The 23,794-nt window shown below is 55.2% G+C and overlaps 54 non-coding genes across 54 annotated transcripts; 11 read left to right on the top strand and 43 right to left on the bottom strand.

Annotated features, from left to right (window-relative positions):
* Nucleotides 1–429: 429 nt before the first annotated feature.
* Nucleotides 430–500, bottom strand: Trnag-gcc. The gene has a single exon. It is a non-coding gene; the product is annotated as a tRNA-Gly (tRNA).
* Nucleotides 501–848: 348 nt separating this feature from the next.
* Nucleotides 849–920, top strand: Trnag-ucc. The gene has a single exon. It is a non-coding gene; the product is annotated as a tRNA-Gly (tRNA).
* Nucleotides 921–1,493: 573 nt separating this feature from the next.
* Nucleotides 1,494–1,568, bottom strand: Trnai-aau. The gene has a single exon. It is a non-coding gene; the product is annotated as a tRNA-Ile (tRNA).
* Nucleotides 1,569–1,766: 198 nt separating this feature from the next.
* Nucleotides 1,767–1,838, bottom strand: Trnae-uuc. Its single transcript has one exon. It is a non-coding gene; the product is annotated as a tRNA-Glu (tRNA).
* A 303-nt stretch (nt 1,839–2,141) lies between these two features.
* On the bottom strand, nt 2,142–2,215 carry Trnam-cau. The gene has a single exon. It is a non-coding gene; the product is annotated as a tRNA-Met (tRNA).
* A 382-nt stretch (nt 2,216–2,597) lies between these two features.
* On the bottom strand, nt 2,598–2,669 carry Trnag-gcc. Its single transcript has one exon. It is a non-coding gene; the product is annotated as a tRNA-Gly (tRNA).
* Nucleotides 2,670–3,024: 355 nt separating this feature from the next.
* Trnag-ucc lies at nt 3,025–3,096 on the top strand. Its single transcript has one exon. It is a non-coding gene; the product is annotated as a tRNA-Gly (tRNA).
* A 581-nt stretch (nt 3,097–3,677) lies between these two features.
* Nucleotides 3,678–3,751, bottom strand: Trnai-aau. The gene has a single exon. It is a non-coding gene; the product is annotated as a tRNA-Ile (tRNA).
* Nucleotides 3,752–3,949: 198 nt separating this feature from the next.
* Nucleotides 3,950–4,021, bottom strand: Trnae-uuc. Its single transcript has one exon. It is a non-coding gene; the product is annotated as a tRNA-Glu (tRNA).
* A 304-nt stretch (nt 4,022–4,325) lies between these two features.
* Nucleotides 4,326–4,398, bottom strand: Trnam-cau. Its single transcript has one exon. It is a non-coding gene; the product is annotated as a tRNA-Met (tRNA).
* Nucleotides 4,399–4,779: 381 nt separating this feature from the next.
* On the bottom strand, nt 4,780–4,849 carry Trnag-gcc. Its single transcript has one exon. It is a non-coding gene; the product is annotated as a tRNA-Gly (tRNA).
* Nucleotides 4,850–5,196: 347 nt separating this feature from the next.
* Trnag-ucc lies at nt 5,197–5,268 on the top strand. The gene has a single exon. It is a non-coding gene; the product is annotated as a tRNA-Gly (tRNA).
* Nucleotides 5,269–5,849: 581 nt separating this feature from the next.
* Nucleotides 5,850–5,923, bottom strand: Trnai-aau. Its single transcript has one exon. It is a non-coding gene; the product is annotated as a tRNA-Ile (tRNA).
* Nucleotides 5,924–6,122: 199 nt separating this feature from the next.
* Trnae-uuc lies at nt 6,123–6,194 on the bottom strand. Its single transcript has one exon. It is a non-coding gene; the product is annotated as a tRNA-Glu (tRNA).
* A 303-nt stretch (nt 6,195–6,497) lies between these two features.
* Trnam-cau lies at nt 6,498–6,570 on the bottom strand. The gene has a single exon. It is a non-coding gene; the product is annotated as a tRNA-Met (tRNA).
* A 383-nt stretch (nt 6,571–6,953) lies between these two features.
* On the bottom strand, nt 6,954–7,024 carry Trnag-gcc. Its single transcript has one exon. It is a non-coding gene; the product is annotated as a tRNA-Gly (tRNA).
* Nucleotides 7,025–7,371: 347 nt separating this feature from the next.
* Nucleotides 7,372–7,443, top strand: Trnag-ucc. The gene has a single exon. It is a non-coding gene; the product is annotated as a tRNA-Gly (tRNA).
* Nucleotides 7,444–8,024: 581 nt separating this feature from the next.
* Trnai-aau lies at nt 8,025–8,098 on the bottom strand. Its single transcript has one exon. It is a non-coding gene; the product is annotated as a tRNA-Ile (tRNA).
* Nucleotides 8,099–8,296: 198 nt separating this feature from the next.
* On the bottom strand, nt 8,297–8,368 carry Trnae-uuc. Its single transcript has one exon. It is a non-coding gene; the product is annotated as a tRNA-Glu (tRNA).
* A 303-nt stretch (nt 8,369–8,671) lies between these two features.
* On the bottom strand, nt 8,672–8,744 carry Trnam-cau. The gene has a single exon. It is a non-coding gene; the product is annotated as a tRNA-Met (tRNA).
* A 381-nt stretch (nt 8,745–9,125) lies between these two features.
* Trnag-gcc lies at nt 9,126–9,196 on the bottom strand. The gene has a single exon. It is a non-coding gene; the product is annotated as a tRNA-Gly (tRNA).
* A 347-nt stretch (nt 9,197–9,543) lies between these two features.
* Nucleotides 9,544–9,615, top strand: Trnag-ucc. The gene has a single exon. It is a non-coding gene; the product is annotated as a tRNA-Gly (tRNA).
* Nucleotides 9,616–10,196: 581 nt separating this feature from the next.
* On the bottom strand, nt 10,197–10,270 carry Trnai-aau. Its single transcript has one exon. It is a non-coding gene; the product is annotated as a tRNA-Ile (tRNA).
* A 198-nt stretch (nt 10,271–10,468) lies between these two features.
* Trnae-uuc lies at nt 10,469–10,540 on the bottom strand. Its single transcript has one exon. It is a non-coding gene; the product is annotated as a tRNA-Glu (tRNA).
* Nucleotides 10,541–10,843: 303 nt separating this feature from the next.
* Nucleotides 10,844–10,916, bottom strand: Trnam-cau. Its single transcript has one exon. It is a non-coding gene; the product is annotated as a tRNA-Met (tRNA).
* Nucleotides 10,917–11,297: 381 nt separating this feature from the next.
* Trnag-gcc lies at nt 11,298–11,368 on the bottom strand. Its single transcript has one exon. It is a non-coding gene; the product is annotated as a tRNA-Gly (tRNA).
* A 347-nt stretch (nt 11,369–11,715) lies between these two features.
* Trnag-ucc lies at nt 11,716–11,787 on the top strand. Its single transcript has one exon. It is a non-coding gene; the product is annotated as a tRNA-Gly (tRNA).
* Nucleotides 11,788–12,358: 571 nt separating this feature from the next.
* Nucleotides 12,359–12,432, bottom strand: Trnai-aau. Its single transcript has one exon. It is a non-coding gene; the product is annotated as a tRNA-Ile (tRNA).
* Nucleotides 12,433–12,630: 198 nt separating this feature from the next.
* On the bottom strand, nt 12,631–12,702 carry Trnae-uuc. Its single transcript has one exon. It is a non-coding gene; the product is annotated as a tRNA-Glu (tRNA).
* Nucleotides 12,703–13,005: 303 nt separating this feature from the next.
* Nucleotides 13,006–13,078, bottom strand: Trnam-cau. Its single transcript has one exon. It is a non-coding gene; the product is annotated as a tRNA-Met (tRNA).
* A 381-nt stretch (nt 13,079–13,459) lies between these two features.
* On the bottom strand, nt 13,460–13,530 carry Trnag-gcc. Its single transcript has one exon. It is a non-coding gene; the product is annotated as a tRNA-Gly (tRNA).
* A 347-nt stretch (nt 13,531–13,877) lies between these two features.
* Trnag-ucc lies at nt 13,878–13,949 on the top strand. The gene has a single exon. It is a non-coding gene; the product is annotated as a tRNA-Gly (tRNA).
* Nucleotides 13,950–14,530: 581 nt separating this feature from the next.
* On the bottom strand, nt 14,531–14,604 carry Trnai-aau. Its single transcript has one exon. It is a non-coding gene; the product is annotated as a tRNA-Ile (tRNA).
* Nucleotides 14,605–14,802: 198 nt separating this feature from the next.
* On the bottom strand, nt 14,803–14,874 carry Trnae-uuc. The gene has a single exon. It is a non-coding gene; the product is annotated as a tRNA-Glu (tRNA).
* A 303-nt stretch (nt 14,875–15,177) lies between these two features.
* Trnam-cau lies at nt 15,178–15,250 on the bottom strand. The gene has a single exon. It is a non-coding gene; the product is annotated as a tRNA-Met (tRNA).
* Nucleotides 15,251–15,631: 381 nt separating this feature from the next.
* Nucleotides 15,632–15,702, bottom strand: Trnag-gcc. The gene has a single exon. It is a non-coding gene; the product is annotated as a tRNA-Gly (tRNA).
* Nucleotides 15,703–16,049: 347 nt separating this feature from the next.
* Nucleotides 16,050–16,121, top strand: Trnag-ucc. Its single transcript has one exon. It is a non-coding gene; the product is annotated as a tRNA-Gly (tRNA).
* Nucleotides 16,122–16,702: 581 nt separating this feature from the next.
* Trnai-aau lies at nt 16,703–16,776 on the bottom strand. Its single transcript has one exon. It is a non-coding gene; the product is annotated as a tRNA-Ile (tRNA).
* A 198-nt stretch (nt 16,777–16,974) lies between these two features.
* Nucleotides 16,975–17,046, bottom strand: Trnae-uuc. Its single transcript has one exon. It is a non-coding gene; the product is annotated as a tRNA-Glu (tRNA).
* Nucleotides 17,047–17,349: 303 nt separating this feature from the next.
* On the bottom strand, nt 17,350–17,422 carry Trnam-cau. Its single transcript has one exon. It is a non-coding gene; the product is annotated as a tRNA-Met (tRNA).
* Nucleotides 17,423–17,803: 381 nt separating this feature from the next.
* On the bottom strand, nt 17,804–17,874 carry Trnag-gcc. The gene has a single exon. It is a non-coding gene; the product is annotated as a tRNA-Gly (tRNA).
* Nucleotides 17,875–18,221: 347 nt separating this feature from the next.
* Nucleotides 18,222–18,293, top strand: Trnag-ucc. Its single transcript has one exon. It is a non-coding gene; the product is annotated as a tRNA-Gly (tRNA).
* A 581-nt stretch (nt 18,294–18,874) lies between these two features.
* Trnai-aau lies at nt 18,875–18,948 on the bottom strand. Its single transcript has one exon. It is a non-coding gene; the product is annotated as a tRNA-Ile (tRNA).
* A 198-nt stretch (nt 18,949–19,146) lies between these two features.
* On the bottom strand, nt 19,147–19,218 carry Trnae-uuc. The gene has a single exon. It is a non-coding gene; the product is annotated as a tRNA-Glu (tRNA).
* A 303-nt stretch (nt 19,219–19,521) lies between these two features.
* On the bottom strand, nt 19,522–19,594 carry Trnam-cau. Its single transcript has one exon. It is a non-coding gene; the product is annotated as a tRNA-Met (tRNA).
* Nucleotides 19,595–19,975: 381 nt separating this feature from the next.
* On the bottom strand, nt 19,976–20,046 carry Trnag-gcc. The gene has a single exon. It is a non-coding gene; the product is annotated as a tRNA-Gly (tRNA).
* Nucleotides 20,047–20,393: 347 nt separating this feature from the next.
* On the top strand, nt 20,394–20,465 carry Trnag-ucc. Its single transcript has one exon. It is a non-coding gene; the product is annotated as a tRNA-Gly (tRNA).
* Nucleotides 20,466–21,046: 581 nt separating this feature from the next.
* On the bottom strand, nt 21,047–21,120 carry Trnai-aau. Its single transcript has one exon. It is a non-coding gene; the product is annotated as a tRNA-Ile (tRNA).
* Nucleotides 21,121–21,318: 198 nt separating this feature from the next.
* Trnae-uuc lies at nt 21,319–21,390 on the bottom strand. The gene has a single exon. It is a non-coding gene; the product is annotated as a tRNA-Glu (tRNA).
* Nucleotides 21,391–21,693: 303 nt separating this feature from the next.
* Nucleotides 21,694–21,766, bottom strand: Trnam-cau. Its single transcript has one exon. It is a non-coding gene; the product is annotated as a tRNA-Met (tRNA).
* Nucleotides 21,767–22,147: 381 nt separating this feature from the next.
* Trnag-gcc lies at nt 22,148–22,218 on the bottom strand. The gene has a single exon. It is a non-coding gene; the product is annotated as a tRNA-Gly (tRNA).
* Nucleotides 22,219–22,565: 347 nt separating this feature from the next.
* Nucleotides 22,566–22,637, top strand: Trnag-ucc. The gene has a single exon. It is a non-coding gene; the product is annotated as a tRNA-Gly (tRNA).
* Nucleotides 22,638–23,218: 581 nt separating this feature from the next.
* On the bottom strand, nt 23,219–23,292 carry Trnai-aau. Its single transcript has one exon. It is a non-coding gene; the product is annotated as a tRNA-Ile (tRNA).
* A 198-nt stretch (nt 23,293–23,490) lies between these two features.
* Nucleotides 23,491–23,562, bottom strand: Trnae-uuc. The gene has a single exon. It is a non-coding gene; the product is annotated as a tRNA-Glu (tRNA).
* Between the last annotated feature and the right edge of the window lie 232 nt (nt 23,563–23,794).

The following is a 23,794-nucleotide window of genomic DNA, read 5'->3' as shown; positions in this document are numbered from 1 at the left end:
ACCTTAAGATTATGAGACTTACGCGCTGCCTACTGCGCTACCGAGGCACGGGTGCAACCGCTTGTCCTGGAAACTGGGTAAACACCTTACCCAATATTAGACGTAGAGACACTGTACTTCCTGGATAACGTGTTCTGTTGCTACACGTGCACTGCCGGCCCAGTTGATTGCGGTGCTGCTGCTGCTGTTGCAACGATAGGCAGCACTCCTTGTCGTTGAAGTTCAGTGCCTCGGAGGCACCCGGACCCAGCAACTTGTGAGGCCAGGCCGACGCTAGTCTGTAGAACATGATGCGAGCGTCCTAGTGGGGACCCGCGAGTGCTGCGTTCTCGGTCCTTCTCAAGGGAAATCCAGCTACACATTCTTGTGGATCGTGCATCTCAAGCGCTCAAGCCACGCGGCAGCATTATCGCGGGAAAAGCAAAATGATGCATCGGCCGGGAATCGAACCCGGGCCGCCCGCGTGGCAGGCGAGCATTCTACCACTGAACCACCGATGCTCGGGCCAGCGGTAACTTGGCGCTGCTTGCCGCGCAGATGTCTCAAGGGAAAGTGGGACTGCCGTCAAGCGCCGTAGCATTCTGTGGAAAAGATGCTGCAGACGCTGAATCCTGCACTGCACCTGCTCTGCTTAAAAATGCCGCCAGAACGCGGTCCTCTGCGTACTCTTGCGTTGCCGGCGCCCAACTCTTGCCAAAGGATGCGAAGTGTGCGCGGATACGCTGTCCGAATGCGTCTGGATGTGCTCCCCTAGCCTGCCTCGAAATGCGCCTGCCAGGTACGATCACCTTCGGCCGCTGCCGACTGGCGGGAAGCCGACACAGCGCGGACGCGCGGCGCTCGCTTGTGCGGTGGTGGTGTAATGGTCAGCATAGTTGCCTTCCAAGCAGTTGATCCGGGTTCGATTCCCGGCCACCGCAGCAGGCTTTTAATTTCGCGTATGAGTACTTTTGCCACGCGCTCTTAAATTATTGTTTTTTCGCCCTCTTACTCGCTGCATACCAGCCCTTAGTGTGTCTCGACTTTGCTCGGCTGACGCGAGAGCTGACGCTCTCAAATCGGCCTATATCAAAACGACAAGCACGAGAAACGACTGAGAGAGGTAAGGAGGGACACACAGCACGCCCCCTTCATTTCACGGTGGCGTCTCCCTGACCGAATCGGGCTGTAGCTCCGAAAAGAAAGGAGAAACAAAAATAGGAAGTAAAAGTGCCAATAGCGCCCTGTGTTCCCATGCGCTCACCCGCCCAAGTACTGACAAGGGCCAAAGTTGTTACGCATCGGCAATCGGACATTTTCTTTCATTTTCTCTTTATCGGTTGAGAACCAGTGTATTCAAGATATTATGGCCATTGCCGAGTGAATGCTGTAGCGCTCCCCCGACGAGTCGGGTTTCGGATCCTCTATCAACTTCCACGCAGGGTGATGATCTTTTGGTCACCACACTCGCCAGCTGAAATCGGCGCCGCCTTTTCGTAGTAGGAAAAGAGTAGTGGCCCGTGGGGGGGATCGAACCCACGACCTTCGCGTTATTAGCACGACGCTCTAACCAACTGAGCTAACGGGCCTCGGCAGATGCAGTTGCTCAGCCCTACGCTGGAAACAGGTGGCATGAAGCCGCACACCATTTCTATGGTCGTCGTGTGTCTGCTTCCCTAGTCTATATTCTGCTGACGGTCACGAAACAGTAGCTATATTGCGAGCAGGACGGGAAACGGCCGCTCGGACAGCTCAAACTTGTCACGATTCGTGTGGAAAAAATTCCGTTCCGGTACCGGGAATCGAACCCGGGCCTCCTGGGTGAAAGCCAGGTATCCTAGCCACTAGACCACACCGGATGTGGCCGTTTCGTTCGACCGTTCGTACGGTCGCTTGTCGCATTTCGTGTCGAGTGCCGCGTCGGCGCCCCCCTCTCTTTGCGAGCATCTTTGCACATACTGACTGGCAAGGCGCGCACCTCAAACGTCGCAGAGCAATGCTTTTGGCTTCACGCTCTGCTGGGAGAAGAGGAAAAGGGAAGCTGTAAGTAGCAATAACAGGAAGTAAACATTTTCCCGCTGAAGCGTTGAAACGCTGTGGATAACAAACAAGAAATACGTTGGCGCCCTAGCAACAGCACCACCATGTCACAGAAAATTAAATGCCCCGGGTGAGGGATCGAACTCACGACCTTAAGATTATGAGACTTACGCGCTGCCTACTGCGCTACCGAGGCACGGGTGCACCGCTTGTCCTGGAAACTGGGGTAAACACCTTACCCAATATTAGACGTAGAGACACTGTACTTCCTGGATAACGTGTTCTGTTGCTACACGTGCACTGCCGGCCCAGTTGATTGCGGTGCTGCTGCTGCTGTTGCAACGATAGGCAGCACTCCTTGTCGTTGAAGTTCAGTGCCTCGGAGGCACCCGGACCCAGCAACTTGTGAGGCCAGGCCGACGCTAGTCTGTAGAACATGATGCGAGCGTCCTAGTGGGGACCCGCGAGTGCTGCGTTCTCGGTCCTTCTCAAGGGAAATCCAGCTACACATTCTTGTGGATCGTGCATCTCAAGCGCTCAAGCCACGCGGCAGCATTATCGCGGGAAAAGCAAAATGATGCATCGGCCGGGAATCGAACCCGGGCCGCCCGCGTGGCAGGCGAGCATTCTACCCACTGAACCACCGATGCTCGGGCCAGCGGTAACTTGGCGCTGCTTGCCGCGCAGATGTCTCAAGGGAAAGTGGGACTGCCGTCAAGCGCCGTAGCATTCTGTGGAAAAAAAAGAAATGCTGCAGACGCTGAATCCTGCACTGCACTGCTCTGCTTAAAAATGCCGCCAGAACGCGGTCCTCTGCGTACTCTTGCGTTGCCGGCGCCCAACTCTTGCCAAAGGATGCGAAGTGTGCGCGGATACGCTGTCCGAATGCGTCTGGATGTGCTCCCCTAGCCTGCCTCGAAATGCGCCTGCCAGGTACGATCACCTTCCGGCCGCTGCCGACTGGCGGGAAGCCGACACAGCGCGGACGCGCGGGCGCTCGCTTGTGCGGTGGTGGTGTAATGGTCAGCATAGTTGCCTTCCAAGCAGTTGATCCGGGTTCGATTCCCGGCCACCGCAGCAGGCTTTTAATTTCGCGTATGAGTACTTTTGCCACGCGCTCTTAAATTATTGTTTTTTCGCCCTCTTACTCGCTGCATACCAGCCCTTAGTGTGTCTCGACTTGTCTCGACTTTGCTCGGCTGACGCGAGAGCTGACGCTCTCAAATCGGCCTATATCAAAACGACAAGCACGAGAAACGACTGAGAGAGGTAAGGAGGGACACACAGCACGCCCCCTTCATTTCACGGTGGCGTCTCCCTGACCGAATCGGGCTGTAGCTCCGAAAAGAAAGGAGAAACAAAAATAGGAAGTAAAAGTGCCAATAGCGCCCTGTGTTCCCATGCGCTCACCCGCCCAAGTACTGACAAGGGCCAAAGTTGTTACGCATCGGCAATCGGACATTTTCTTTCATTTTCTCTTTATCGGTTGAGAACCAGTGTATTCAAGATATTATGGCCATTGCCGAGTGAATGCTGTAGCGCTCCCCGACGAGTCGGGTTCGGATCCTCTATCAACTTCCACGCAGGGTGATGATCTTTTGGTCACCACACTCGCCAGCTGAAATCGGCGCCGCCTTTTCGTAGTAGGAAAAGAGTAGTGGCCCGTGGGGGGATCGAACCCACGACCTTCGCGTTATTAGCACGACGCTCTAACCAACTGAGCTAACGGGCCTCGGCAGATGCAGTTGCTCAGCCCTACGCAGGAAACAGGTGGCATGAAGCCGCACACCATTTCTATGGTCGTCGTGTGTCTGCTTCCCTAGTCTATATTCTGCTGACGGTCACGAAACAGTAGCTATATTGCGAGCAGGACGGGAAACGGCCGCTCGGACAGCTCAAACTTGTCACGATTCGTGTGGAAAAAATTCCGTTCCGGTACCGGGAATCGAACCCGGGCCTCCTGGGTGAAAGCCAGGTATCCTAGCCACTAGACCACACCGGATGTGGCCGTTTCGTTCGACCGTTCGTACGGTCGCTTGTCGCATTTCGTGTCGAGTGCCGCGTCGGCGCCCCCCCTCTCTTTGCGAGCATCTTTGCACATACTGACTGGCAAGGCGCGCACCTCAAACGTCGCAGAGCAATGCTTTTGGCTTCACGCTCTGCTGGGAGAAGAGGAAAAGGGAAGCTGTAAGTAGCAATAACAGGAAGTAAACATTTTCCCGCTGAAGCGTTGAAACGCTGTGGATAACAAACAAGAAATACGTTGGCGCCCTAGCAACAGCACCACCATGTCACAGAAAATTAAATGCCCCGGGTGAGGATCAAACTCACGACCTTAAGATTATGAGACTTACGCGCTGCCTACTGCGCTACCGAGGCACGGGTGCACCGCTTGTCCTGGAAACTGGGTAAACACCTTACCCAATATTAGACGTAGAGACACTGTACTTCCTGGATAACGTGTTCTGTTGCTACACGTGCACTGCCGGCCCAGTTGATTGCGGTGCTGCTGCTGCTGTTGCAACGATAGGCAGCACTCCTTGTCGTTGAAGTTCAGTGCCTCGGAGGCACCCGGACCCAGCAACTTGTGAGGCCAGGCCGACGCTAGTCTGTAGAACATGATGCGAGCGTCCTAGTGGGGACCCGCGAGTGCTGCGTTCTCGGTCCTTCTCAAGGGAAATCCAGCTACACATTCTTGTGGATCGTGCATCTCAAGCGCTCAAGCCACGCGGCAGCATTATCGCGGGAAAAGCAAAATGATGCATCGGCCGGAATCGAACCCGGGCCGCCCGCGTGGCAGGCGAGCATTCTACCACTGAACCACCGATGCTCGGGCCAGCGGTAACTTGGCGCTGCTTGCCGCGCAGATGTCTCAAGGGAAAGTGGGACTGCCGTCAAGCGCCGTAGCATTCTGTGGAAAAGATGCTGCAGACGCTGAATCCTGCACTGCACTGCTCTGCTTAAAAATGCCGCCAGAACGCGGTCCTCTGCGTACTCTTGCGTTGCCGGCGCCCAACTCTTGCCAAAGGATGCGAAGTGTGCGCGGATACGCTGTCCGAATGCGTCTGGATGTGCTCCCCTAGCCTGCCTCGAAATGCGCCTGCCAGGTACGATCACCTTCGGCCGCTGCCGACTGGCGGGAAGCCGACACAGCGCGGACGCGCGGCGCTCGCTTGTGCGGTGGTGGTGTAATGGTCAGCATAGTTGCCTTCCAAGCAGTTGATCCGGGTTCGATTCCCGGCCACCGCAGCAGGCTTTTAATTTCGCGTATGAGTACTTTTGCCACGCGCTCTTAAATTATTGTTTTTTCGCCCTCTTACTCGCTGCATACCAGCCCTTAGTGTGTCTCGACTTGTCTCGACTTTGCTCGGCTGACGCGAGAGCTGACGCTCTCAAATCGGCCTATATCAAAACGACAAGCACGAGAAACGACTGAGAGAGGTAAGGAGGGACACACAGCACGCCCCCTTCATTTCACGGTGGCGTCTCCCTGACCGAATCGGGCTGTAGCTCCGAAAAGAAAGGAGAAACAAAAATAGGAAGTAAAAGTGCCAATAGCGCCCTGTGTTCCCATGCGCTCACCCGCCCAAGTACTGACAAGGGCCAAAGTTGTTACGCATCGGCAATCGGACATTTTCTTTCATTTTCTCTTTATCGGTTGAGAACCAGTGTATTCAAGATATTATGGCCATTGCCGAGTGAATGCTGTAGCGCTCCCCGACGAGTCGGGTTCGGATCCTCTATCAACTTCCACGCAGGGTGATGATCTTTTGGTCACCACACTCGCCAGCTGAAATCGGCGCCGCCTTTTCGTAGTAGGAAAAGAGTAGTGGCCCGTGGGGGGATCGAACCCACGACCTTCGCGTTATTAGCACGACGCTCTAACCAACTGAGCTAACGGGCCTCGGCAGATGCAGTTGCTCAGCCCCTACGCAGGAAACAGGTGGCATGAAGCCGCACACCATTTCTATGGTCGTCGTGTGTCTGCTTCCCTAGTCTATATTCTGCTGACGGTCACGAAACAGTAGCTATATTGCGAGCAGGACGGGAAACGGCCGCTCGGACAGCTCAAACTTGTCACGATTCGTGTGGAAAAAATTCCGTTCCGGTACCGGGAATCGAACCCGGGCCTCCTGGGTGAAAGCCAGGTATCCTAGCCACTAGACCACACCGGATGTGGCCGTTTCGTTCGACCGTTCGTACGGTCGCTTGTCGCATTTCGTGTCGAGTGCCGCGTCGGCGCCCCCCTCTCTTTGCGAGCATCTTTGCACATACTGACTGGCAAGGCGCGCACCTCAAACGTCGCAGAGCAATGCTTTTGGCTTCACGCTCTGCTGGGAGAAGAGGAAAAGGGAAGCTGTAAGTAGCAATAACAGGAAGTAAACATTTTCCCGCTGAAGCGTTGAAACGCTGTGGATAACAAACAAGAAATACGTTGGCGCCCTAGCAACAGCACCACCATGTCACAGAAAATTAAATGCCCCGGGTGAGGATCAAACTCACGACCTTAAGATTATGAGACTTACGCGCTGCCTACTGCGCTACCGAGGCACGGGTGCACCGCTTGTCCTGGAAACTGGGTAAACCACCTTACCCAATATTAGACGTAGAGACACTGTACTTCCTGGATAACGTGTTCTGTTGCTACACGTGCACTGCCGGCCCAGTTGATTGCGGTGCTGCTGCTGCTGTTGCAACGATAGGCAGCACTCCTTGTCGTTGAAGTTCAGTGCCTCGGAGGCACCCGGACCCAGCAACTTGTGAGGCCAGGGCCGACGCTAGTCTGTAGAACATGATGCGAGCGTCCTAGTGGGGACCCGCGAGTGCTGCGTTCTCGGTCCTTCTCAAGGGAAATCCAGCTACACATTCTTGTGGATCGTGCATCTCAAGCGCTCAAGCCACGCGGCAGCATTATCGCGGGAAAAGCAAAATGATGCATCGGCCGGGAATCGAACCCGGGCCGCCCGCGTGGCAGGCGAGCATTCTACCACTGAACCACCGATGCTCGGGCCAGCGGTAACTTGGCGCTGCTTGCCGCGCAGATGTCTCAAGGGAAAGTGGGACTGCCGTCAAGCGCCGTAGCATTCTGTGGAAAAGATGCTGCAGACGCTGAATCCTGCACTGCACTGCTCTGCTTAAAAATGCCGCCAGAACGCGGTCCTCTGCGTACTCTTGCGTTGCCGGCGCCCAACTCTTGCCAAAGGATGCGAAGTGTGCGCGGATACGCTGTCCGAATGCGTCTGGATGTGCTCCCCTAGCCTGCCTCGAAATGCGCCTGCCAGGTACGATCACCTTCGGCCGCTGCCGACTGGCGGGAAGCCGACACAGCGCGGACGCGCGGCGCTCGCTTGTGCGGTGGTGGTGTAATGGTCAGCATAGTTGCCTTCCAAGCAGTTGATCCGGGTTCGATTCCCGGCCACCGCAGCAGGCTTTTAATTTCGCGTATGAGTACTTTTGCCACGCGCTCTTAAATTATTGTTTTTTCGCCCTCTTACTCGCTGCATACCAGCCCTTAGTGTGTCTCGACTTGTCTCGACTTTGCTCGGCTGACGCGAGAGCTGACGCTCTCAAATCGGCCTATATCAAAACGACAAGCACGAGAAACGACTGAGAGAGGTAAGGAGGGACACACAGCACGCCCCCTTCATTTCACGGTGGCGTCTCCCTGACCGAATCGGGCTGTAGCTCCGAAAAGAAAGGAGAAACAAAAATAGGAAGTAAAAGTGCCAATAGCGCCCTGTGTTCCCATGCGCTCACCCGCCCAAGTACTGACAAGGGCCAAAGTTGTTACGCATCGGCAATCGGACATTTTCTTTCATTTTCTCTTTATCGGTTGAGAACCAGTGTATTCAAGATATTATGGCCATTGCCGAGTGAATGCTGTAGCGCTCCCCGACGAGTCGGGTTCGGATCCTCTATCAACTTCCACGCAGGGTGATGATCTTTTGGTCACCACACTCGCCAGCTGAAATCGGCGCCGCCTTTTCGTAGTAGGAAAAGAGTAGTGGCCCGTGGGGGGATCGAACCCACGACCTTCGCGTTATTAGCACGACGCTCTAACCAACTGAGCTAACGGGCCTCGGCAGATGCAGTTGCTCAGCCCTACGCAGGAAACAGGTGGCATGAAGCCGCACACCATTTCTATGGTCGTCGTGTGTCTGCTTCCCTAGTCTATATTCTGCTGACGGTCACGAAACAGTAGCTATATTGCGAGCAGGACGGGAAACGGCCGCTCGGACAGCTCAAACTTGTCACGATTCGTGTGGAAAAAATTCCGTTCCGGTACCGGGAATCGAACCCGGGCCTCCTGGGTGAAAGCCAGGTATCCTAGCCACTAGACCACACCGGATGTGGCCGTTTCGTTCGACCGTTCGTACGGTCGCTTGTCGCATTTCGTGTCGAGTGCCGCGTCGGCGCCCCCCTCTCTTTGCGAGCATCTTTGCACATACTGACTGGCAAGGCGCGCACCTCAAACGTCGCAGAGCAATGCTTTTGGCTTCACGCTCTGCTGGGAGAAGAGGAAAAGGGAAGCTGTAAGTAGCAATAACAGGAAGTAAACATTTTCCCGCTGAAGCGTTGAAACGCTGTGGATAACAAACAAGAAATACGTTGGCGCCCTAGCAACAGCACCACCATGTCACAGAAAATTAAATGCCCCGGGTGAGGATCGAACTCACGACCTTAAGATTATGAGACTTACGCGCTGCCTACTGCGCTACCGAGGCACGGGTGCACCGCTTGTCCTGGAAACTGGGTAAACACCTTACCCAATATTAGACGTAGAGACACTGTACTTCCTGGATAACGTGTTCTGTTGCTACACGTGCACTGCCGGCCCAGTTGATTGCGGTGCTGCTGCTGCTGTTGCAACGATAGGCAGCACTCCTTGTCGTTGAAGTTCAGTGCCTCGGAGGCACCCGGACCCAGCAACTTGTGAGGCCAGGCCGACGCTAGTCTGTAGAACATGATGCGAGCGTCCTAGTGGGGACCCGCGAGTGCTGCGTTCTCGGTCCTTCTCAAGGGAAATCCAGCTACACATTCTTGTGGATCGTGCATCTCAAGCGCTCAAGCCACGCGGCAGCATTATCGCGGGAAAAGCAAAATGATGCATCGGCCGGGAATCGAACCCGGGCCGCCCGCGTGGCAGGCGAGCATTCTACCACTGAACCACCGATGCTCGGGCCAGCGGTAACTTGGCGCTGCTTGCCGCGCAGATGTCTCAAGGGAAAGTGGGACTGCCGTCAAGCGCCGTAGCATTCTGTGGAAAAGATGCTGCAGACGCTGAATCCTGCACTGCACTGCTCTGCTTAAAAATGCCGCCAGAACGCGGTCCTCTGCGTACTCTTGCGTTGCCGGCGCCCAACTCTTGCCAAAGGATGCGAAGTGTGCGCGGATACGCTGTCCGAATGCGTCTGGATGTGCTCCCCTAGCCTGCCTCGAAATGCGCCTGCCAGGTACGATCACCTTCGGCCGCTGCCGACTGGCGGGAAGCCGACACAGCGCGGACGCGCGGCGCTCGCTTGTGCGGTGGTGGTGTAATGGTCAGCATAGTTGCCTTCCAAGCAGTTGATCCGGGTTCGATTCCCGGCCACCGCAGCAGGCTTTTAATTTCGCGTATGAGTACTTTTGCCACGCGCTCTTAAATTATTGTTTTTTCGCCCTCTTACTCGCTGCATACCAGCCCTTAGTGTGTCTCGACTTGTCTCGACTTTGCTCGGCTGACGCGAGAGCTGACGCTCTCAAATCGGCCTATATCAAAACGACAAGCACGAGAAACGACTGAGAGAGGTAAGGAGGGACACACAGCACGCCCCCTTCATTTCACGGTGGCGTCTCCCTGACCGAATCGGGCTGTAGCTCCGAAAAGAAAGGAGAAACAAAAATAGGAAGTAAAAGTGCCAATAGCGCCCTGTGTTCCCATGCGCTCACCCGCCCAAGTACTGACAAGGGCCAAAGTTGTTACGCATCGGCAATCGGACATTTTCTTTCATTTTCTCTTTATCGGTTGAGAACCAGTGTATTCAAGATATTATGGCCATTGCCGAGTGAATGCTGTAGCGCTCCCCGACGAGTCGGGTTCGGATCCTCTATCAACTTCCACGCAGGGTGATGATCTTTTGGTCACCACACTCGCCAGCTGAAATCGGCGCCGCCTTTTCGTAGTAGGAAAAGAGTAGTGGCCCGTGGGGGGATCGAACCCACGACCTTCGCGTTATTAGCACGACGCTCTAACCAACTGAGCTAACGGGCCTCGGCAGATGCAGTTGCTCAGCCCTACGCAGGAAACAGGTGGCATGAAGCCGCACACCATTTCTATGGTCGTCGTGTGTCTGCTTCCCTAGTCTATATTCTGCTGACGGTCACGAAACAGTAGCTATATTGCGAGCAGGACGGGAAACGGCCGCTCGGACAGCTCAAACTTGTCACGATTCGTGTGGAAAAAATTCCGTTCCGGTACCGGGAATCGAACCCGGGCCTCCTGGGTGAAAGCCAGGTATCCTAGCCACTAGACCACACCGGATGTGGCCGTTTCGTTCGACCGTTCGTACGGTCGCTTGTCGCATTTCGTGTCGAGTGCCGCGTCGGCGCCCCCCTCTCTTTGCGAGCATCTTTGCACATACTGACTGGCAAGGCGCGCACCTCAAACGTCGCAGAGCAATGCTTTTGGCTTCACGCTCTGCTGGGAGAAGAGGAAAAGGGAAGCTGTAAGTAGCAATAACAGGAAGTAAACATTTTCCCGCTGAAGCGTTGAAACGCTGTGGATAACAAACAAGAAATACGTTGGCGCCCTAGCAACAGCACCACCATGTCACAGAAAATTAAATGCCCCGGGTGAGGATCAAACTCACGACCTTAAGATTATGAGACTTACGCGCTGCCTACTGCGCTACCGAGGCACGGGTGCACCGCTTGTCCTGGAAACTGGGTAAACACCTTACCCAATATTAGACGTAGAGACACTGTACTTCCTGGATAACGTGTTCTGTTGCTACACGTGCACTGCCGGCCCAGTTGATTGCGGTGCTGCTGCTGCTGTTGCAACGATAGGCAGCACTCCTTGTCGTTGAAGTTCAGTGCCTCGGAGGCACCCGGACCCAGCAACTTGTGAGGCCAGGCCGACGCTAGTCTGTAGAACATGATGCGAGCGTCCTAGTGGGGACCCGCGAGTGCTGCGTTCTCGGTCCTTCTCAAGGGAAATCCAGCTACACATTCTTGTGGATCGTGCATCTCAAGCGCTCAAGCCACGCGGCAGCATTATCGCGGGAAAAGCAAAATGATGCATCGGCCGGGAATCGAACCCGGGCCGCCCGCGTGGCAGGCGAGCATTCTACCACTGAACCACCGATGCTCGGGCCAGCGGTAACTTGGCGCTGCTTGCCGCGCAGATGTCTCAAGGGAAAGTGGGACTGCCGTCAAGCGCCGTAGCATTCTGTGGAAAAGATGCTGCAGACGCTGAATCCTGCACTGCACTGCTCTGCTTAAAAATGCCGCCAGAACGCGGTCCTCTGCGTACTCTTGCGTTGCCGGCGCCCAACTCTTGCCAAAGGATGCGAAGTGTGCGCGGATACGCTGTCCGAATGCGTCTGGATGTGCTCCCCTAGCCTGCCTCGAAATGCGCCTGCCAGGTACGATCACCTTCGGCCGCTGCCGACTGGCGGGAAGCCGACACAGCGCGGACGCGCGGCGCTCGCTTGTGCGGTGGTGGTGTAATGGTCAGCATAGTTGCCTTCCAAGCAGTTGATCCGGGTTCGATTCCCGGCCACCGCAGCAGGCTTTTAATTTCGCGTATGAGTACTTTTGCCACGCGCTCTTAAATTATTGTTTTTTCGCCCTCTTACTCGCTGCATACCAGCCCTTAGTGTGTCTCGACTTTGCTCGGCTGACGCGAGAGCTGACGCTCTCAAATCGGCCTATATCAAAACGACAAGCACGAGAAACGACTGAGAGAGGTAAGGAGGGACACACAGCACGCCCCCTTCATTTCACGGTGGCGTCTCCCTGACCGAATCGGGCTGTAGCTCCGAAAAGAAAGGAGAAACAAAAATAGGAAGTAAAAGTGCCAATAGCGCCCTGTGTTCCCATGCGCTCACCCGCCCAAGTACTGACAAGGGCCAAAGTTGTTACGCATCGGCAATCGGACATTTTCTTTCATTTTCTCTTTATCGGTTGAGAACCAGTGTATTCAAGATATTATGGCCATTGCCGAGTGAATGCTGTAGCGCTCCCCGACGAGTCGGGTTCGGATCCTCTATCAACTTCCACGCAGGGTGATGATCTTTTGGTCACCACACTCGCCAGCTGAAATCGGCGCCGCCTTTTCGTAGTAGGAAAAGAGTAGTGGCCCGTGGGGGGATCGAACCCACGACCTTCGCGTTATTAGCACGACGCTCTAACCAACTGAGCTAACGGGCCTCGGCAGATGCAGTTGCTCAGCCCTACGCTGGAAACAGGTGGCATGAAGCCGCACACCATTTCTATGGTCGTCGTGTGTCTGCTTCCCTAGTCTATATTCTGCTGACGGTCACGAAACAGTAGCTATATTGCGAGCAGGACGGGAAACGGCCGCTCGGACAGCTCAAACTTGTCACGATTCGTGTGGAAAAAATTCCGTTCCGGTACCGGGAATCGAACCCGGGCCTCCTGGGTGAAAGCCAGGTATCCTAGCCACTAGACCACACCGGATGTGGCCGTTTCGTTCGACCGTTCGTACGGTCGCTTGTCGCATTTCGTGTCGAGTGCCGCGTCGGCGCCCCCCTCTCTTTGCGAGCATCTTTGCACATACTGACTGGCAAGGCGCGCACCTCAAACGTCGCAGAGCAATGCTTTTGGCTTCACGCTCTGCTGGGAGAAGAGGAAAAGGGAAGCTGTAAGTAGCAATAACAGGAAGTAAACATTTTCCCGCTGAAGCGTTGAAACGCTGTGGATAACAAACAAGAAATACGTTGGCGCCCTAGCAACAGCACCACCATGTCACAGAAAATTAAATGCCCCGGGTGAGGATCGAACTCACGACCTTAAGATTATGAGACTTACGCGCTGCCTACTGCGCTACCGAGGCACGGGTGCACCGCTTGTCCTGGAAACTGGGTAAACACCTTACCCAATATTAGACGTAGAGACACTGTACTTCCTGGATAACGTGTTCTGTTGCTACACGTGCACTGCCGGCCCAGTTGATTGCGGTGCTGCTGCTGCTGTTGCAACGATAGGCAGCACTCCTTGTCGTTGAAGTTCAGTGCCTCGGAGGCACCCGGACCCAGCAACTTGTGAGGCCAGGCCGACGCTAGTCTGTAGAACATGATGCGAGCGTCCTAGTGGGGACCCGCGAGTGCTGCGTTCTCGGTCCTTCTCAAGGGAAATCCAGCTACACATTCTTGTGGATCGTGCATCTCAAGCGCTCAAGCCACGCGGCAGCATTATCGCGGGAAAAGCAAAATGATGCATCGGCCGGGAATCGAACCCGGGCCGCCCGCGTGGCAGGCGAGCATTCTACCACTGAACCACCGATGCTCGGGCCAGCGGTAACTTGGCGCTGCTTGCCGCGCAGATGTCTCAAGGGAAAGTGGGACTGCCGTCAAGCGCCGTAGCATTCTGTGGAAAAGATGCTGCAGACGCTGAATCCTGCACTGCACTGCTCTGCTTAAAAATGCCGCCAGAACGCGGTCCTCTGCGTACTCTTGCGTTGCCGGCGCCCAACTCTTGCCAAAGGATGCGAAGTGTGCGCGGATACGCTGTCCGAATGCGTCTGGATGTGCTCCCCTAGCCTGCCTCGAAATGCGCCTGCCAGGTACGATCACCTTCGGCCGCTGCCGACTGGCGGGAAGCCGACACAGCGCGGACGCGCGGCGCTCGCTTGTGCGGTGGTGGTGTAATGGTCAGCATAGTTGCCTTCCAAGCAGTTGATCCGGGTTCGATTCCCGGCCACCGCAGCAGGCTTTTAATTTCGCGTATGAGTACTTTTGCCACGCGCTCTTAAATTATTGTTTTTTCGCCCTCTTACTCGCTGCATACCAGCCCTTAGTGTGTCTCGACTTGTCTCGACTTTGCTCGGCTGACGCGAGAGCTGACGCTCTCAAATCGGCCTATATCAAAACGACAAGCACGAGAAACGACTGAGAGAGGTAAGGAGGGACACACAGCACGCCCCCTTCATTTCACGGTGGCGTCTCCCTGACCGAATCGGGCTGTAGCTCCGAAAAGAAAGGAGAAACAAAAATAGGAAGTAAAAGTGCCAATAGCGCCCTGTGTTCCCATGCGCTCACCCGCCCAAGTACTGACAAGGGCCAAAGTTGTTACGCATCGGCAATCGGACATTTTCTTTCATTTTCTCTTTATCGGTTGAGAACCAGTGTATTCAAGATATTATGGCCATTGCCGAGTGAATGCTGTAGCGCTCCCCGACGAGTCGGGTTCGGATCCTCTATCAACTTCCACGCAGGGTGATGATCTTTTGGTCACCACACTCGCCAGCTGAAATCGGCGCCGCCTTTTCGTAGTAGGAAAAGAGTAGTGGCCCGTGGGGGGATCGAACCCACGACCTTCGCGTTATTAGCACGACGCTCTAACCAACTGAGCTAACGGGCCTCGGCAGATGCAGTTGCTCAGCCCTACGCAGGAAACAGGTGGCATGAAGCCGCACACCATTTCTATGGTCGTCGTGTGTCTGCTTCCCTAGTCTATATTCTGCTGACGGTCACGAAACAGTAGCTATATTGCGAGCAGGACGGGAAACGGCCGCTCGGACAGCTCAAACTTGTCACGATTCGTGTGGAAAAAATTCCGTTCCGGTACCGGGAATCGAACCCGGGCCTCCTGGGTGAAAGCCAGGTATCCTAGCCACTAGACCACACCGGATGTGGCCGTTTCGTTCGACCGTTCGTACGGTCGCTTGTCGCATTTCGTGTCGAGTGCCGCGTCGGCGCCCCCCTCTCTTTGCGAGCATCTTTGCACATACTGACTGGCAAGGCGCGCACCTCAAACGTCGCAGAGCAATGCTTTTGGCTTCACGCTCTGCTGGGAGAAGAGGAAAAGGGAAGCTGTAAGTAGCAATAACAGGAAGTAAACATTTTCCCGCTGAAGCGTTGAAACGCTGTGGATAACAAACAAGAAATACGTTGGCGCCCTAGCAACAGCACCACCATGTCACAGAAAATTAAATGCCCCGGGTGAGGATCAAACTCACGACCTTAAGATTATGAGACTTACGCGCTGCCTACTGCGCTACCGAGGCACGGGTGCACCGCTTGTCCTGGAAACTGGGTAAACACCTTACCCAATATTAGACGTAGAGACACTGTACTTCCTGGATAACGTGTTCTGTTGCTACACGTGCACTGCCGGCCCAGTTGATTGCGGTGCTGCTGCTGCTGTTGCAACGATAGGCAGCACTCCTTGTCGTTGAAGTTCAGTGCCTCGGAGGCACCCGGACCCAGCAACTTGTGAGGCCAGGCCGACGCTAGTCTGTAGAACATGATGCGAGCGTCCTAGTGGGGACCCGCGAGTGCTGCGTTCTCGGTCCTTCTCAAGGGAAATCCAGCTACACATTCTTGTGGATCGTGCATCTCAAGCGCTCAAGCCACGCGGCAGCATTATCGCGGGAAAAGCAAAATGATGCATCGGCCGGGAATCGAACCCGGGCCGCCCGCGTGGCAGGCGAGCATTCTACCACTGAACCACCGATGCTCGGGCCAGCGGTAACTTGGCGCTGCTTGCCGCGCAGATGTCTCAAGGGAAAGTGGGACTGCCGTCAAGCGCCGTAGCATTCTGTGGAAAAGATGCTGCAGACGCTGAATCCTGCACTGCACTGCTCTGCTTAAAAATGCCGCCAGAACGCGGTCCTCTGCGTACTCTTGCGTTGCCGGCGCCCAACTCTTGCCAAAGGATGCGAAGTGTGCGCGGATACGCTGTCCGAATGCGTCTGGATGTGCTCCCCTAGCCTGCCTCGAAATGCGCCTGCCAGGTACGATCACCTTCGGCCGCTGCCGACTGGCGGGAAGCCGACACAGCGCGGACGCGCGGCGCTCGCTTGTGCGGTGGTGGTGTAATGGTCAGCATAGTTGCCTTCCAAGCAGTTGATCCGGGTTCGATTCCCGGCCACCGCAGCAGGCTTTTAATTTCGCGTATGAGTACTTTTGCCACGCGCTCTTAAATTATTGTTTTTTCGCCCTCTTACTCGCTGCATACCAGCCCTTAGTGTGTCTCGACTTGTCTCGACTTTGCTCGGCTGACGCGAGAGCTGACGCTCTCAAATCGGCCTATATCAAAACGACAAGCACGAGAAACGACTGAGAGAGGTAAGGAGGGACACACAGCACGCCCCCTTCATTTCACGGTGGCGTCTCCCTGACCGAATCGGGCTGTAGCTCCGAAAAGAAAGGAGAAACAAAAATAGGAAGTAAAAGTGCCAATAGCGCCCTGTGTTCCCATGCGCTCACCCGCCCAAGTACTGACAAGGGCCAAAGTTGTTACGCATCGGCAATCGGACATTTTCTTTCATTTTCTCTTTATCGGTTGAGAACCAGTGTATTCAAGATATTATGGCCATTGCCGAGTGAATGCTGTAGCGCTCCCCGACGAGTCGGGTTCGGATCCTCTATCAACTTCCACGCAGGGTGATGATCTTTTGGTCACCACACTCGCCAGCTGAAATCGGCGCCGCCTTTTCGTAGTAGGAAAAGAGTAGTGGCCCGTGGGGGGATCGAACCCACGACCTTCGCGTTATTAGCACGACGCTCTAACCAACTGAGCTAACGGGCCTCGGCAGATGCAGTTGCTCAGCCCTACGCTGGAAACAGGTGGCATGAAGCCGCACACCATTTCTATGGTCGTCGTGTGTCTGCTTCCCTAGTCTATATTCTGCTGACGGTCACGAAACAGTAGCTATATTGCGAGCAGGACGGGAAACGGCCGCTCGGACAGCTCAAACTTGTCACGATTCGTGTGGAAAAAATTCCGTTCCGGTACCGGGAATCGAACCCGGGCCTCCTGGGTGAAAGCCAGGTATCCTAGCCACTAGACCACACCGGATGTGGCCGTTTCGTTCGACCGTTCGTACGGTCGCTTGTCGCATTTCGTGTCGAGTGCCGCGTCGGCGCCCCCCTCTCTTTGCGAGCATCTTTGCACATACTGACTGGCAAGGCGCGCACCTCAAACGTCGCAGAGCAATGCTTTTGGCTTCACGCTCTGCTGGGAGAAGAGGAAAAGGGAAGCTGTAAGTAGCAATAACAGGAAGTAAACATTTTCCCGCTGAAGCGTTGAAACGCTGTGGATAACAAACAAGAAATACGTTGGCGCCCTAGCAACAGCACCACCATGTCACAGAAAATTAAATGCCCCGGGTGAGGATCAAACTCACGACCTTAAGATTATGAGACTTACGCGCTGCCTACTGCGCTACCGAGGCACGGGTGCACCGCTTGTCCTGGAAACTGGGTAAACACCTTACCCAATATTAGACGTAGAGACACTGTACTTCCTGGATAACGTGTTCTGTTGCTACACGTGCACTGCCGGCCCAGTTGATTGCGGTGCTGCTGCTGCTGTTGCAACGATAGGCAGCACTCCTTGTCGTTGAAGTTCAGTGCCTCGGAGGCACCCGGACCCAGCAACTTGTGAGGCCAGGCCGACGCTAGTCTGTAGAACATGATGCGAGCGTCCTAGTGGGGACCCGCGAGTGCTGCGTTCTCGGTCCTTCTCAAGGGAAATCCAGCTACACATTCTTGTGGATCGTGCATCTCAAGCGCTCAAGCCACGCGGCAGCATTATCGCGGGAAAAGCAAAATGATGCATCGGCCGGGAATCGAACCCGGGCCGCCCGCGTGGCAGGCGAGCATTCTACCACTGAACCACCGATGCTCGGGCCAGCGGTAACTTGGCGCTGCTTGCCGCGCAGATGTCTCAAGGGAAAGTGGGACTGCCGTCAAGCGCCGTAGCATTCTGTGGAAAAGATGCTGCAGACGCTGAATCCTGCACTGCACTGCTCTGCTTAAAAATGCCGCCAGAACGCGGTCCTCTGCGTACTCTTGCGTTGCCGGCGCCCAACTCTTGCCAAAGGATGCGAAGTGTGCGCGGATACGCTGTCCGAATGCGTCTGGATGTGCTCCCCTAGCCTGCCTCGAAATGCGCCTGCCAGGTACGATCACCTTCGGCCGCTGCCGACTGGCGGGAAGCCGACACAGCGCGGACGCGCGGCGCTCGCTTGTGCGGTGGTGGTGTAATGGTCAGCATAGTTGCCTTCCAAGCAGTTGATCCGGGTTCGATTCCCGGCCACCGCAGCAGGCTTTTAATTTCGCGTATGAGTACTTTTGCCACGCGCTCTTAAATTATTGTTTTTTCGCCCTCTTACTCGCTGCATACCAGCCCTTAGTGTGTCTCGACTTGTCTCGACTTTGCTCGGCTGACGCGAGAGCTGACGCTCTCAAATCGGCCTATATCAAAACGACAAGCACGAGAAACGACTGAGAGAGGTAAGGAGGGACACACAGCACGCCCCCTTCATTTCACGGTGGCGTCTCCCTGACCGAATCGGGCTGTAGCTCCGAAAAGAAAGGAGAAACAAAAATAGGAAGTAAAAGTGCCAATAGCGCCCTGTGTTCCCATGCGCTCACCCGCCCAAGTACTGACAAGGGCCAAAGTTGTTACGCATCGGCAATCGGACATTTTCTTTCATTTTCTCTTTATCGGTTGAGAACCAGTGTATTCAAGATATTATGGCCATTGCCGAGTGAATGCTGTAGCGCTCCCCGACGAGTCGGGTTCGGATCCTCTATCAACTTCCACGCAGGGTGATGATCTTTTGGTCACCACACTCGCCAGCTGAAATCGGCGCCGCCTTTTCGTAGTAGGAAAAGAGTAGTGGCCCGTGGGGGGATCGAACCCACGACCTTCGCGTTATTAGCACGACGCTCTAACCAACTGAGCTAACGGGCCTCGGCAGATGCAGTTGCTCAGCCCTACGCTGGAAACAGGTGGCATGAAGCCGCACACCATTTCTATGGTCGTCGTGTGTCTGCTTCCCTAGTCTATATTCTGCTGACGGTCACGAAACAGTAGCTATATTGCGAGCAGGACGGGAAACGGCCGCTCGGACAGCTCAAACTTGTCACGATTCGTGTGGAAAAAATTCCGTTCCGGTACCGGGAATCGAACCCGGGCCTCCTGGGTGAAAGCCAGGTATCCTAGCCACTAGACCACACCGGATGTGGCCGTTTCGTTCGACCGTTCGTACGGTCGCTTGTCGCATTTCGTGTCGAGTGCCGCGTCGGCGCCCCCCTCTCTTTGCGAGCATCTTTGCACATACTGACTGGCAAGGCGCGCACCTCAAACGTCGCAGAGCAATGCTTTTGGCTTCACGCTCTGCTGGGAGAAGAGGAAAAGGGAAGCTGTAAGTAGCAATAACAGGAAGTAAACATTTTCCCGCTGAAGCGTTGAAACGCTGTGGATAACAAACAAGAAATACGTTGGCGCCCTAGCAACAGCACCACCATGTCACAGAAAATTAAATGCCCCGGGTGAGGATCAAACTCACGACCTTAAGATTATGAGACTTACGCGCTGCCTACTGCGCTACCGAGGCACGGGTGCACCGCTTGTCCTGGAAACTGGGTAAACACCTTACCCAATATTAGACGTAGAGACACTGTACTTCCTGGATAACGTGTTCTGTTGCTACACGTGCACTGCCGGCCCAGTTGATTGCGGTGCTGCTGCTGCTGTTGCAACGATAGGCAGCACTCCTTGTCGTTGAAGTTCAGTGCCTCGGAGGCACCCGGACCCAGCAACTTGTGAGGCCAGGCCGACGCTAGTCTGTAGAACATGATGCGAGCGTCCTAGTGGGGACCCGCGAGTGCTGCGTTCTCGGTCCTTCTCAAGGGAAATCCAGCTACACATTCTTGTGGATCGTGCATCTCAAGCGCTCAAGCCACGCGGCAGCATTATCGCGGGAAAAGCAAAATGATGCATCGGCCGGGAATCGAACCCGGGCCGCCCGCGTGGCAGGCGAGCATTCTACCACTGAACCACCGATGCTCGGGCCAGCGGTAACTTGGCGCTGCTTGCCGCGCAGATGTCTCAAGGGAAAGTGGGACTGCCGTCAAGCGCCGTAGCATTCTGTGGAAAAGATGCTGCAGACGCTGAATCCTGCACTGCACTGCTCTGCTTAAAAATGCCGCCAGAACGCGGTCCTCTGCGTACTCTTGCGTTGCCGGCGCCCAACTCTTGCCAAAGGATGCGAAGTGTGCGCGGATACGCTGTCCGAATGCGTCTGGATGTGCTCCCCTAGCCTGCCTCGAAATGCGCCTGCCAGGTACGATCACCTTCGGCCGCTGCCGACTGGCGGGAAGCCGACACAGCGCGGACGCGCGGCGCTCGCTTGTGCGGTGGTGGTGTAATGGTCAGCATAGTTGCCTTCCAAGCAGTTGATCCGGGTTCGATTCCCGGCCACCGCAGCAGGCTTTTAATTTCGCGTATGAGTACTTTTGCCACGCGCTCTTAAATTATTGTTTTTTCGCCCTCTTACTCGCTGCATACCAGCCCTTAGTGTGTCTCGACTTGTCTCGACTTTGCTCGGCTGACGCGAGAGCTGACGCTCTCAAATCGGCCTATATCAAAACGACAAGCACGAGAAACGACTGAGAGAGGTAAGGAGGGACACACAGCACGCCCCCTTCATTTCACGGTGGCGTCTCCCTGACCGAATCGGGCTGTAGCTCCGAAAAGAAAGGAGAAACAAAAATAGGAAGTAAAAGTGCCAATAGCGCCCTCTGTTCCCATGCGCTCACCCGCCCAAGTACTGACAAGGGCCAAAGTTGTTACGCATCGGCAATCGGACATTTTCTTTCATTTTCTCTTTATCGGTTGAGAACCAGTGTATTCAAGATATTATGGCCATTGCCGAGTGAATGCTGTAGCGCTCCCCGACGAGTCGGGTTCGGATCCTCTATCAACTTCCACGCAGGGTGATGATCTTTTGGTCACCACACTCGCCAGCTGAAATCGGCGCCGCCTTTTCGTAGTAGGAAAAGAGTAGTGGCCCGTGGGGGGATCGAACCCACGACCTTCGCGTTATTAGCACGACGCTCTAACCAACTGAGCTAACGGGCCTCGGCAGATGCAGTTGCTCAGCCCTACGCTGGAAACAGGTGGCATGAAGCCGCACACCATTTCTATGGTCGTCGTGTGTCTGCTTCCCTAGTCTATATTCTGCTGACGGTCACGAAACAGTAGCTATATTGCGAGCAGGACGGGAAACGGCCGCTCGGACAGCTCAAACTTGTCACGATTCGTGTGGAAAAAATTCCGTTCCGGTACCGGGAATCGAACCCGGGCCTCCTGGGTGAAAGCCAGGTATCCTAGCCACTAGACCACACCGGATGTGGCCGTTTCGTTCGACCGTTCGTACGGTCGCTTGTCGCATTTCGTGTCGAGTGCCGCGTCGGCGCCCCCCTCTCTTTGCGAGCATCTTTGCACATACTGACTGGCAAGGCGCGCACCTCAAACGTCGCAGAGCAATGCTTTTGGCTTCACGCTCTGCTGGGAGAAGAGGAAAAGGGAAGCTGTAAGTAGCAATAACAGGAAGTAAACATTTTCCCGCTGAAGCGTTGAAACGCTGTGGATAACAAACAAGAAATACGTTGGCGCCCTAGCAACAGCACCACCATGTCACAGAAAATTAAATGCCCCGGGTGAGGATCAAACTCACGACCTTAAGATTATGAGACTTACGCGCTGCCTACTGCGCTACCGAGGCACGGGTGCACCGCTTGTCCTGGAAACTGGGTAAACACCTTACCCAATATTAGACGTAGAGACACTGTACTTCCTGGATAACGTGTTCTGTTGCTACACGTGCACTGCCGGCCCAGTTGATTGCGGTGCTGCTGCTGCTGTTGCAACGATAGGCAGCACTCCTTGTCGTTGAAGTTCAGTGCCTCGGAGGCACCCGGACCCAGCAACTTGTGAGGCCAGGCCGACGCTAGTCTGTAGAACATGATGCGAGCGTCCTAGTGGGGACCCGCGAGTGCTGCGTTCTCGGTCCTTCTCAAGGGAAATCCAGCTACACATTCTTGTGGATCGTGCATCTCAAGCGCTCAAGCCACGCGGCAGCATTATCGCGGGAAAAGCAAAATGATGCATCGGCCGGGAATCGAACCCGGGCCGCCCGCGTGGCAGGCGAGCATTCTACCACTGAACCACCGATGCTCGGGCCAGCGGTAACTTGGCGCTGCTTGCCGCGCAGATGTCTCAAGGGAAAGTGGGACTGCCGTCAAGCGCCGTAGCATTCTGTGGAAAAGATGCTGCAGACGCTGAATCCTGCACTGCACTGCTCTGCTTAAAAATGCCGCCAGAACGCGGTCCTCTGCGTACTCTTGCGTTGCCGGCGCCCAACTCTTGCCAAAGGATGCGAAGTGTGCGCGGATACGCTGTCCGAATGCGTCTGGATGTGCTCCCCTAGCCTGCCTCGAAATGCGCCTGCCAGGTACGATCACCTTCGGCCGCTGCCGACTGGCGGGAAGCCGACACAGCGCGGACGCGCGGCGCTCGCTTGTGCGGTGGTGGTGTAATGGTCAGCATAGTTGCCTTCCAAGCAGTTGATCCGGGTTCGATTCCCGGCCACCGCAGCAGGCTTTTAATTTCGCGTATGAGTACTTTTGCCACGCGCTCTTAAATTATTGTTTTTTCGCCCTCTTACTCGCTGCATACCAGCCCTTAGTGTGTCTCGACTTGTCTCGACTTTGCTCGGCTGACGCGAGAGCTGACGCTCTCAAATCGGCCTATATCAAAACGACAAGCACGAGAAACGACTGAGAGAGGTAAGGAGGGACACACAGCACGCCCCCTTCATTTCACGGTGGCGTCTCCCTGACCGAATCGGGCTGTAGCTCCGAAAAGAAAGGAGAAACAAAAATAGGAAGTAAAAGTGCCAATAGCGCCCTGTGTTCCCATGCGCTCACCCGCCCAAGTACTGACAAGGGCCAAAGTTGTTACGCATCGGCAATCGGACATTTTCTTTCATTTTCTCTTTATCGGTTGAGAACCAGTGTATTCAAGATATTATGGCCATTGCCGAGTGAATGCTGTAGCGCTCCCCGACGAGTCGGGTTCGGATCCTCTATCAACTTCCACGCAGGGTGATGATCTTTTGGTCACCACACTCGCCAGCTGAAATCGGCGCCGCCTTTTCGTAGTAGGAAAAGAGTAGTGGCCCGTGGGGGGATCGAACCCACGACCTTCGCGTTATTAGCACGACGCTCTAACCAACTGAGCTAACGGGCCTCGGCAGATGCAGTTGCTCAGCCCTACGCTGGAAACAGGTGGCATGAAGCCGCACACCATTTCTATGGTCGTCGTGTGTCTGCTTCCCTAGTCTATATTCTGCTGACGGTCACGAAACAGTAGCTATATTGCGAGCAGGACGGGAAACGGCCGCTCGGACAGCTCAAACTTGTCACGATTCGTGTGGAAAAAATTCCGTTCCGGTACCGGGAATCGAACCCGGGCCTCCTGGGTGAAAGCCAGGTATCCTAGCCACTAGACCACACCGGATGTGGCCGTTTCGTTCGACCGTTCGTACGGTCGCTTGTCGCATTTCGTGTCGAGTGCCGCGTCGGCGCCCCCCTCTCTTTGCGAGCATCTTTGCACATACTGACTGGCAAGGCGCGCACCTCAAACGTCGCAGAGCAATGCTTTTGGCTTCACGCTCTGCTGGGAGAAGAGGAAAAGGGAAGCTGTAAGTAGCAATAACAGGAAGTAAACATTTTCCCGCTGAAGCGTTGAA

Source organism: Schistocerca piceifrons, unplaced genomic scaffold, assembly GCF_021461385.2.
Source record: "Schistocerca piceifrons isolate TAMUIC-IGC-003096 unplaced genomic scaffold, iqSchPice1.1 HiC_scaffold_458, whole genome shotgun sequence".
Taxonomy (NCBI): Eukaryota; Metazoa; Arthropoda; class Insecta; order Orthoptera; family Acrididae; genus Schistocerca; species Schistocerca piceifrons.
Note: the sequence above shows the minus strand (reverse complement) of the source record. Positions and strands in the feature narration are given on the sequence as shown.